The sequence below is a fragment of the Balaenoptera musculus genome, chromosome 3 (assembly GCF_009873245.2).
Source record: "Balaenoptera musculus isolate JJ_BM4_2016_0621 chromosome 3, mBalMus1.pri.v3, whole genome shotgun sequence".
Lineage (NCBI taxonomy): Eukaryota > Metazoa > Chordata > Mammalia > Artiodactyla > Balaenopteridae > Balaenoptera > Balaenoptera musculus.
In genome coordinates this window covers 78,126,765-78,139,386 of record NC_045787.1, presented here as the reverse complement: position 1 = coordinate 78,139,386, position 12,622 = coordinate 78,126,765, and positions in this window count along the sequence as shown.

Here is a 12,622-nt window from a genome sequence, read left to right as displayed (position 1 = left end):
ATTATAAAATCCCAACATGAAATTGGAATGAATTTAATAAAATGTTTTAAATCTATACATTGAAAACTACTAATTACTAAGAAGAGAAATTAAAGACCTAAATAAATAAAAAGATATACCATGATCATGAATCTAGAGATTCAGTTTTGTAAAGCCATAGTTCTCTGCACAGCCACCTATAGATTATAGGCAATGAAAATCAAAATCCAGCAAGTTTCTTTAATGCAGTTCCTATCAAATTACTCATGACATTTTTCATCAAACTAGAACAAATAATTTAAAATTTATATGGAACCATAAAAGACCCAGAATTGCCAAAGCAATCCTCAGGAAAAAGAACAAAGCAGGAAGCATAACCCTCCCAGACTTCAGAGAATACTACAAAAGCTACAGCAATCAAAACAGTGCAGAATTGACACAAAAAACGATATATGGATCAGTGGAACAGAACAGAGAGTCCAGAAATAAACTCACACATCTATGGTCAGGTCAATTAATCTTCAACAAAGGAGGCAAGAATATACAACGAGGAAAAGGCAGTCTATTCAGCAAGTTGGGAAAGTTGGACTGCCACTTGTAAATCAATGAAGTTAGAACACACCCTCACATCATACACAAAAATAAACTCAAAATGGCTTAAAGACTTAAATATAAGGTATGACGCCATAAAAGTTCTAGAAGAGAACATAGGCAAAACATCCTCTGACATAAATCATACCAATGTTTTCTTAGGTCAATCTCCCAAAGCAATAGAAATAAAAGCAAAAATAAACAAGTGTGGCCTTTTTTTTTTTTTTTTTCCTTAGATTCCGTATATATGTGTTAGCATACTGTATTTGTTTTTCTCTTTCTGACTTACTTCACTCTGTATGACAGACTCTAACTCCATCCACCTCATTACAAATACCTCCATTTCATTTCTTTTTATGGCTGAGTAATATTCCATTGTATATATGTGCCACATCTTCTTTATCCATTCATCTGTCGATGGACATTTAGGTTGCTTCCAGGTCCTGGCTATTGTAAATAGAGCTGCAATGAACATTGTGGTGGCAAGACGGGAATAAAGACACAGACCTACTAGAGAATGGACTTGAGGATATGGGGAGGGGGTGGGGTGAGATGTGACAGGGTAAGAGAGTGTCATGGACATATATACACTACCAAATGTAAAATAGATAGCTAGTGGGAAGCAGCCGCATAGCACAGGGAGATCAGCTCGGTGCTTTGTGACCACCTGGAGGGGTGGGATGGGGAGGGTGGGAGGGAGGAAGATGCAAGAGGGAAGAGAAATGGGAACATATTGTATATGTATAACTGATTCACTTTGTTATAAAGCAGAAGCTAACACACTATTGTAAGGCAATTATACTTCAATAAAGATGTTTAAAAAAAAATAAAAATAAAAAAAATAAAAATAAACAAGTGTGACCTAATCAAACTTATAAGCTTTTGTACAGCAAAGGAAACCATCAACGAAATGAAAAGACAACCTGCAGACTAGGAGAAACTATTTGCAAATGATGCAACTTACAAGGGCTTAATTTCCAAAATATACAAACAGCTCATACAACTCAATAACAAAAAAGCAAACAATCCAATCAAAAAATGGGCAGAAGACCTAAATAGACATTTCTCCAAAGAAGACATACAAATTGACAAAAGGCACATGAAAAGATCCTCAACATCACTAATTATTAGAGAAATGCAAATCAAAACTGCAATGAGGTACCACCTCACACCAGTCAGAATGGCCATCATTAAAAAGTCTACAAGTAACAAATGCTAGAGAGGGTGTGGAGAAAAGGGAACCCTCCTACACTATTGGTGAGAATGTAAATTGGTGCAGCCACTATGGAGAACACTATGGAGGTTCCTCAAAAAAACTAAAAAACCACTGCAATGAGAAGCCCATGCACCGCAATGAAGACCCAACACAGCCAAAAACCTAAAAGACAAAAAAAACCCTAAAAATAGAGTTGCCATGTGATCCAGCAATCCCACACCTGGGCATATATCCAGACAAAACTCTAATTCAAAAAGATACATGCACTTCTATGTTCATAGCAGCACTATTTACAATAGCCAAGACATGGAAACAACCTAAGTGTCCATCAACAGATGAATGGATAAAGAAGATGTGGTACATGTATACAATGGAATATTACTCAGCCATAAAAAAGAATGAAATAATGCCACTTGCAGCTGCATGGATGGACCTAGAGATTATTATACTAAGCAAAGTAAGTCGGAAAGAGAAAGACAAATACCATATGACATCACTTATATGTGGAACCTAACATATGACACAAATGAACTTATCTACAAAACAGAAACAGACTCACAGATATAAAGAACAGACTTGTGGTTGCCAAGGGGGAGGGGGAGCAGAGGAGGGATGAATTGGGAGTTTGGGACTAGCAGATGCAAACTATTATATATAGAATGGATAAACAACAAAGTCCTATTGTATAGCACAGGGAACTATATCCAATATCCTGTAATAAACCATAATGGAAAAGAAACAAAAAAGAAAAAGAAAGAAAATGACCATAATAAAGACAGCGTGATACTGGTGTATAGATTGGCATATATATTTGGATCAAAATAGACAGTCTAGCAGTATAGTCAGTCTGATATGGTAAACTGAATTTCAACAAAGGTGTCAAAGTATTTCAGGGGTGATTGCATAGTTTTTACAATAAATTATATTGTCATACCTGAACATTCATATAGGAAAAACAAAATGAGAACAGATGCCCTCCCTTATACCATACACAAAAATTAACTTGAAATGGATCATTGATTAAATGTAAAAGCTGTTACTATAAAACTTCTAGAAGCAAACAGGAGAAAATTTTTATGACCTTGAAAAAGGCATATAGTTCTTATATAGTATACACACACAAAAAATAAGAACCACAGATGAGTAAGTTATATTTAGTAAAAATTCATAACTTCTACTCTTGTAAAGACTATTAAAAAATGAAAAGGTAAGCCACAGATTGTAAAAAAAAAATACATGTGTAACAAAGGACTTGAATTTAAAATATACAAAGAACAACTCAATATTAATAAAAAACTCATATACAATATTTTCAGACTCATGTCTTCAACCATGTCGCAGAGGTCACAGGGCTCAAGTGCAACTAAGAGAGAGAAATTTTTACAAAGATTTCATATGTCTTGTTGGTATATATATGTTGATTCTATGCTCAATTTTATCCTTTTCTTTACCATGATTTTTCACTTAACAAAAGGGCAGAAAAATAGAAACCTAGCACTATCTTATCCAGGAACTTTATCTCTTCTTTGGAGATTTAGTCTAATACCATAAGTATGTATGGAAGATTCCAAGTTAACTGAATTTTCTGTATGAGAAGAGTTGCTACTTATCAGAGGGATATTAGAAAGGAAAAGCCATAGTATTATTAATAAAATAACAAGAAAAATAGAAAACACTACTATCCAAAAAAGTTAAAACACGAACTAAGAGATAGTATTAGACTGTAGGAGAACAGAGAAATATGAGCTTTCGTGAGTTTGCTTCTAATGCTGCTTTAATATTAAACCTCTTTGTAAACACTAATATTAGACCTCTGAGTTACTAGGCCTCTTTTCACTTCAGTGTACTTCTTTTTATATCATCTTAAAACAAGCCCTACCTCTGTCATACATGTTAGAATAACTTCCACAGTATCTCTTCCAAGTAATTATCTAGATTTTGCCTAAAAGACCTCATAGTAGGAAACTCACAGATGTCAAGTCAGCCTGCATCACTGAAAAGCTCATACCCCATATTCTTAGAAAGCTATAGGTTTACTGTTAAATTTAGAAAGTAAAATAGAGAATTGTGTCTGGTCCTTATAACCACTGTGAGATTACCTGTCCATATGAACAGACTAAGAGAGGAATCAGTGAAAGGAGCAATGGAACCATATGTAAAATGATTTTTATGAATTCTACTTAGAATTAATAATATTGATTATGGAAGAGGAAGAATGGTATTCTTTATATTAAACCAAATCTCTATCTCACTATCCAGTGCCTAAAACTCTACCTAGCACATGACACTCGGTAAAAATCTCAAAAAAAAAAAAAAATCAGCAAAATATTTGAACAGACACTTCACAAAGAACCTAAATAAATGACCAATAAGTACATTAAAAGATGCTCAGTATAATTAGATACCAGGGAAAAGCAAATTAAAAACTTTAATGAGACATCAACACACACCTATTGGAATAATTAAAATTTTTGGTAGACAAACAACACTAAGTATTCACCTCAGTGTGGAGTAAGTGGAACCCACTTATGTTGTTGGTGGGAATGTAGACTGGTATAGGATTTTGTAAAGTTTGGCAGTAAAGAAATCAGTTGAAGTCTAACCCAGATATTCCAAATTCATTTGGCATCTATATTCAAAATTAGAGTAACGAGGGGCAACTCCTTGTGGTATTTATTCCACACTGACAAAATGTTGGAAGGATTTATTTATATTAGTGAAGTTTTATTCCTTCATTCTGATAGGAAACTATATATTGTAGTATCTATTTGTTGAATATATTTCCTGCCTCCAAAACAAGTGATATCAATTGATTTCAAGGCAATGCTGAGTACTATGCATAAAGCTATCGACTAGAAATCAAGCTACCTGATTCCTAATCCTGGCTGTACTACTGTCTTTGTGTCCCTGAAGATGTAATGCAAATAATCAGAGCATCAATTCTTTACACTGTGAAGTCATTCGAATAAAATTCTAAAAACCCTAAAATAATATTTTTCTATTTTCTGTATCAATTTTAGTAGTGGACACACATATCAGCTTATTAAATACTTTTTCAATACTTCACCAAAGATGGAAAGATCTGAATTAAATGAGAGAGAGAACAAGATCAGCTCCATAATATGTATGTGTGTGTGTGTGTGTGTGTGTGTGTGTGTGTGTGTGTGTGTGTGTGTGTCGGATTGTTGGGAGGATCATAAGAATCTCCTAGTTTCCAATGGCACAGAATTGCCACAAAATCCAATTATTTCCTGGGAGCAGTAGAAGCAAGGAAGAAAGGGGAAGAAGGTAATCCCACATGTGTGTATCTTCCCATCTGCTAAACTGAAGCACAGTAAGATGGAACGGGGATCCTTAAAGCTGTAATGAGTAGTCCTTATTAAACTGTGTTTGAAGGCCACCCACTTCACCATTCTTCTTCATTTGCTACCCAGATGTTGATTACAGAAAATTTTTTTAAAGTTTATTTTTAAACAAAGAGAAATGTGGCTATGGTTAGAAAAGATAAAAACGTTCCTCTTATCCAGCTTATAACTTTAATAATTCCCCATAGCACTAGCAGTTTTCAGAGCCAAGAATTCTTACCTCTCCCTACAGTCCATTTAAAAAAATGGCATTTCATAAATAAATAGCAAAAATCCTTAAATAAAACCATCAAATATATCAGTTAATAATGTATCTATAAAAACACAAACACATCTTTTCAAGTCCATGCTTTGTATTTTATAGATCATAAAGTCAGTTCCTTCTCCTGAGATGAGGTGAAAAATTAATGTCATAAAGTACCTAACTATACAAATTTGTATGCTGTAGAGAAAAACAGTACTTCACAATTTTATTTTTATTTTGTTCTAAAATGAAATTCAACCTTTTTTTCCTGCTATAGTAGCATGCTACTGTATATGAGGCATTCAACTCATACAACTACACGTACAAAAAAAAATCAGTTAAAATTAGTGCAATTAAGCACCTCTTTAGGAAAAAAAAAGAAGTCATTCTTTAGGTGACATATTTAACAATGAAAAAATAAGAAAAATTAAGCTCCTTTGACTTCTCTGGTATATGTTTACATTTTGCTTCTATGGGTAATCTGTAGTCTATTTCATATTTTTGCCTCAAAAAGAAAGTTCAGTAAGAATAATTATTCATGCTATATTAAGAATTTTATTTCCAAATAAAAATTCTACTTTTGACTGAAAATTAAGGAAATTTTTAAAAATAATTGGCACTGTGAGAAAGATGAGGATCAAAATTAATATGCAACCACAGGAGATGTCCAACTTTTTCTCCTGCATAAGCTCTCCATTTGCCAAGAATAGTTATTCTTTAAGGAGGCAATTTTTCTCTAAAAAGATCAGAATGTATGCTTCATTTAAGCATTTTCTTATAAGCAATTTGTCATTGCATTTATTGCATATCTAGAGTGTGTGGGAGAAACAGATGGAAAATGACTGACAGTAACACATGCCTGCTTAACAGCAATCCGTACTGCTCAGCAGAACCTTGGAATATGTATAAAAGGTGGGAATGGGACAAGAAATCTCCAGGCAAATGGGAGTGGGTCATTTATACAGCTGACTAATCAGTATCCCATCATAAATTACTATAAGTTGATTTCTATCAAAACCACTGCAGCCTTAAATTTCCCATAAAATCCAACCCAGTAGGTAGTTTCCATTCAGATAAAGAACTAAGTGTCTAGATAAGTGGAAAAGTGCCTTGAAGGTTAAAATGTGATCTCCATCTTTTCATATCCTGGGGAAAAAATCTGTATTTTTGGTGGCCGAAACAACAAACTAGAAAAGTGTGACAGTAAATTGGGGCTTACATGACCTTTCATTATGACTGGCATTTTGTGTTCATTTGTCACTCTGACAAACTGAATTCAATTTATAAACACAACGTAAAAAAGTAAATCTCTGGGAATAGGTGTATTTCAAAGAAACTAAGATTTATTTTTCTCCATCAAAAACTTAAATTACCATCCAACTTCTTTGCTGTTATGTAATTGGTCTGCATTCCCCTTCTCCTTCTCTGTCCCTTTATCTCCCTACTTCAGCTATGGCACCTTATGGCTCATTTGTATCTCTTGCCATTTCTTTCCACCGTATTTGTCCATCATATTATCTCTCATGTGGCCTCATGCAAATATAAGAAGGCTTTAAATATAAATGTTTTTAAATTAAGACATATATTTAGTCCACAAATGATAACTTTAAAGTTTAATATAAAAATAGTCCTTCTGTATTGTGCATTTAACTCAGCAATCAATACTCTTCAAAGTTCAACAGTCTATTAAAGAAGAAAATGCTTGAACAAGTTAATCCATACATACATAATTAATTTTCAACAAAAAAGTCACCAAAGCAACTCAGTGGGGAAAGGAATGTCTTTTCAATAAACGGTACTGCAACAATTGGATATGCATATAAATGAAAAAGTGAACTTTAACCCATACCTCACAACATGTATAAAAATTAATGATCTGTCTTGGATCATAGATTTAAACATAAAAGCTAAACTTATAAAGCTTTCAGAAGAAAATGTTCATTACCTGGGGGTAAAGAGAGGTATCTTAGGACACAAAAGGTAAGATTCATAAAAGAAAAAAATTAAATCAAAAGACACTATTAAAAAAATTAATAGGCAAGTTTCAGATCGAAAGTATTAGTAAATATATCCCACAAAAGATTCGTACCCAGAATATATAAAGAACTCTCACAATTCAGTAATAAAAGGACAAACAATTCAATACCAATACGCAAAACTTAAACAGGTATTACTGAGATGCCATTATACACACACTTGAGTGCCTTAAAATGAAAAGACTGAGAACATCAAATATTGATGAGAATATGGAACAACTGGAACTGTTATATATTTTTGATGGAAGTGTAAATGGTACAACCACTCTGGTAAAACTTTTGGCAATTACTTATAATTAACCAATTTAAAGATCTAGAAATTCTTCTCCCAGTTATTTTACTAAGGTAAAGAAAAATATATGTTTACAAAAAGACTTGTATAATAAAATAATTTAAGATACATCCCTGCCTGCAGGGACTCTTAACTCTATAAATTTAGTTCTTCATTAATTCTACGAGTATTTCCTAAGCACCTCCTATGATCATATGACTGCAGCATAAAATGAAGAAATATAAATCAGGTTCTAAAGACCAGAGAACTTACAATCTAATTAGGAACTAGAAGTTTTCACATATAAAAAATTTTAATGTAATGCAGAATGTGATCCTGTATCAAATAAACGATCCAATAAAAACAAAACGCTGAAGAATAAAAATGATTAACTAGGATATTTCTAATTGTGCAACTGCTCTGTGATTTACTCCCTTACCCCGACTTCCACACAGAAACCTCAAGCAATAATTTTTAAGAGCACCTCATTTTAATCTAAAACCAGAGAGTTTTTAAGGTGGGAAGGACCTCAAAGACCATTTATCTATATGTCTTCTTTGAAAAAATGTCTGTTTAGATCTTCTGCCCATTTTTAAATTGGGTTGTTTATTTGATATTGAGTTGTATGAGCTGTTTATATATTTTAGATGTTAACTCCTTGTTGATCATATACCATTTGTAAATTTTTTTTTTCCCACTCAGTAGGTTGTCTTGCATTTTGTCAATGGTTTCCTTTGCTGTGCAAAAGCTTTCTCATTTGTTTATTTTTGCTTTTATTTCCTTTACCTGGGGAGATAGATCCAAAATAATATTGTTACAATTTATGTCAAACAGTGTTCTGCCTATGTTTTCTTCTAGGAATTTTATGGGTTCTGGTCTTACATTTAGGTTTTTAATCCATTCTGAGTTTGTTTTTGTATATGGTACGAAAAAATGTTCTATTTTCATTCTTTTACATGTAGTTGTCCAGTTTTCCCAGCACCACTTATTGAAGAGACTGTCCTTTCCTCAATGTATACACCTGTCTCTTTTGTCACAGATTAACTGACAGTAAGTGTGTGGGTTTATTTCTGCGTTTTCAATTCTGTTCCATCGGTCTATGTGTCTGATTTTGTGCCAGTACCACAGTTTTGATTACTGTAGATTTGTATTCTGAATTTGGGGAGCATGATACCTCCTGTTTTGTTCTTTTTTCTCAAGATTGCTTTGGGAATTCAGGGTCTTTTGTGGTTTGACAATAATTTTAGGATTATTTGTTTTAGTTCTGTGAAAAATGTCATGGGTATTTTGATAGGGATTGCACTAAATCTGCAGATTGCTTTGGGTAGTATGAACATTTTAACAACATTAATTCTTCCAATCCTTGAACACAGAATATATTTCTATTTCTTTGTATCATTTTTAATTTCCTTCATCAACATTTTATAGTTTTCAAAGTATAGGTCATTCCTCCCCTTGGTTAAGTTTATTCCTAGGTATTTTATTCTTTTTGATGCAATTTTAAGTGGGATTGTTTTCTTGTTTTCTCTTTCTGATAGTTCATTTTTGGTATATAGAAAAGCAGCAGATTTCTGTAAATTATCTGTATCCTGCAAATTGACTGAATTCATTTATTAGTTCTAATAGTTTTTTGGTGGAGACTTTAGGATTTTCTGCATATAGTATCATGCCATATGCAAACAGTTACAGTTTTATTTCTTCCCTTCCAATTTGGATGGCTTTTCTTTTTCTTCTCTGATTGCTGTGGCCAGGGCTTCCAATACTATATTAAATAGAAGTGGCAAGAGTGGTCATCCTTGTCTTGTTCCTGATTTTAGAGGAAAAGCATTAAGCTTTTCATCACTGAGTATGATGTTAGTTGTGGGTTTGTCATAAATGGCCTTTATTATGTTGAGATATGTTCCATCCATACAAACTTTGATGAGAGTTTTTACCATTTTGCTCAAAGTGCATTACTCAGAGAGAATTCAATGTATCTAGAGTTAAGTAATGCAGAGGTTCTCTACAGAACTGTGAGCAAATCAGTATAACTATCTCTGACTTGGATTTTTTGATTTACAGGTAGATACACTTGTAGTTTTGAATCTTAGAGGCCTGCTTTACTATTGTTTCAGCTTATAACAACAGATCTAAAAGCTAAAGAAGGGCTCACTTAGGTATCTTCATGTGTAACTGCAGTAGCAAACAAAATAGAAATTCTTTGGGTTTGCCATCATTGGATCTCCAGGATAATGTGCTTTAAATAATCTTGTTTGGATTTAGTTAGGAATTATTCTTTCTAGAATTTAAAATGGTACCAGTTCAAAATCACATTATGAGGATTTACATAAAAATCTCCGAAGATCTTTCTTTCTCACGTAACAATTCTTAGCTGGCCTGGAACCATTTGTTGTCTTGTTTCACTGCATTGGACTGAAGACTGGTTATCAACTGACCTTCAACTGGAAGAATGTCAGTCATGTACATTACTTTCTGTGTTTGATAAATCCAAAGCCAGCCTGGTAGTAGGCCTAATAATCAGGCCACCGGGATAGAGTCAGTTGATGACTCCCACCTTCTTACCCGAAGAAAAATAGTTTTAGCCTGGATTCTTCCTACAAAGTGCTACAATTAAAATTGTAAACAACTGTATATAAACAACTCAAAAACTATACATGGATAACAATAACTAAATATAAAATGACTAAATATGAGAAATGTATTTTCTTTAGTTAATTTAGGTTTTATTACTATTAAATGACTTTCAGTTTTAAGCTTTATTCCTGGATTGTGCAATAAATCTACTGGAAGAAACCTATGAAATTTGTATATATTAAATGGCAAGATAGTATTTTTGAATATTTCTGTGTTACTGAAATAATTGTGTGAAAAATAAAAATCATGCCACATTTTAGTATTTATGTGAGTTATATATACATGTTATTTAATTTTAAAAATCAATAATGGGATAGAATATGAAGAAAAGTGAATATCAAGCTAAATTTTAGCAATAGGAATTAATTATTCATAATATATTGGGCATAACCATCCCAGATATATATTCTTGCAAATATATTCACATACACAAACACTCACAAACCTATAGACTGTACTCTACCTTTCACACAGTGGCACTATTTATTACTCAAGTTTTATGTTGTGACCCTTAGAATTTAGTTCTATATCATCTTTATAATAGCTGCATAGTATTTTCACTATGTGGCTTTATTTATTTAATTACTTTTCTATTGGTGAATATTTATTTCTAACTTTTAGACTTATAACCAACGGAGTGAAATATTTATTACTTACATACACCATTGAGCTTTTGTCCAATTATATATTGAAAATTAATACCTGGAAGTATAATGATGAAATCAAAATGTGTAACGTCTTACTTTCCAGAAACTAGTGACAAATTAAGCACATTCACACACTTTCCCTGTATCCTTAATAATGCTAGGGATTATAATTTTAGCACTGGTCCCTAGTTATCAACACTGATGGGACTATTTTTCACACTGTAATGATCATCTTAGTTGGTATCAGATAGAAGGTAATTAGACATTTGTAGCCCCATTGCTAACCTACCCAGAAATGCTGCTTTTCAGTGTCAAGGCAACACATCCTCACTAAACCATTCAATCTGCATGTTTGCTTGTGTTTGTATATCCATCCTTGGGTGGGGATGGATATACATCCATACATTTTACCAAATTTAGATGTGAATTAGCATAACCATGTTGTGTGTGGTGCACTAATGAAAATGATCATAAATTGTAAATGTGATAACTATATTAACTTCACATAACCAAAGAGGTGGAAAAGGAATAGGGAAAAAGCAAAAATAAATTTAATCTATGACTAGTAACTGAATTCATATGAAATGCTAGAATGTAGTACCAATCTAAGACTGAGAGTGGGTATCATTCCCACAAGAAAAAAAAAATCACAGAAAAGGAAAACAATTCTAATACTGTAATAGTGGCAGGAGTAAAGGGATAGAAAATCACTATAAATATTAATTTAAGAAAGCTCTACTTCCTGTGCCCTGGATCCATTCCCAAGGTAGTAAGCCCTTGCTATGGTTCAGTCTTTAATTTTTGGACCTTATACTGACCACTCTGCTAATGGATAAAGATTTTCACTATTCTTATCAAAAGGTTAATAAGCATCACTGCCCACAATGGAATAGTCATTTTCCTCTTAAGATGCTTTTCCCTTCTGCCATCTTGGAGAGCTGAAACAGTGCATAACCCACTCCCAGTCATTTGAAGGCCCTGTCCTTCTCTCTCTTTCTACATTAGAGATTTTCTTTTGTGTGCTGAGATCAAATGGTCTAGGGTCTGTCAAGGTTGGTTACTTCTCTTGAACTTTCAAGACTCAAGACTTTCTAACCTTCAAACACTTCCCCCCCAACACACATATACACTTTGAATATTTTTTACATGCATCTAAGTATAATGGGCATGGAGTTGCTTTTCTTGAGAACTATTTTCCATCCTTGACAAATCTGGAATGAGAGGCCTACGCTAGTTCTGACCTAGGTATTTGAACAAGCTCCCTCTTTTCTCCTACTTTTCTTTTTTGGTGATGTGATGAGATCTAAAGCTTACCTGTGAGCTTTCCACATTGAAAAAGATAGAGTAAGACATTTGGCTGCATTTGTTTTAAGGTTTTAAGACTTCTACCTGAAGTAGGCCTCTCACACTGTGCTCTACATTAAGGTTTGAGACTAAGCCATGGTCCCCTGTACATCTATTTTTCCCTTAACTACTTTGCATAATGAGCTGGCAAGATGTAAATGTTTCTTAGGCTCTTATTCAATAGCATCTTAAAGTCACTTTTTTGTTAAGTAGCATTATTTTATCATGTTAAGCAAGAATAATGCACAGGAAATATTCAAAGACAAAATCCCTAGTGGAAAATGAGTTTCTGACA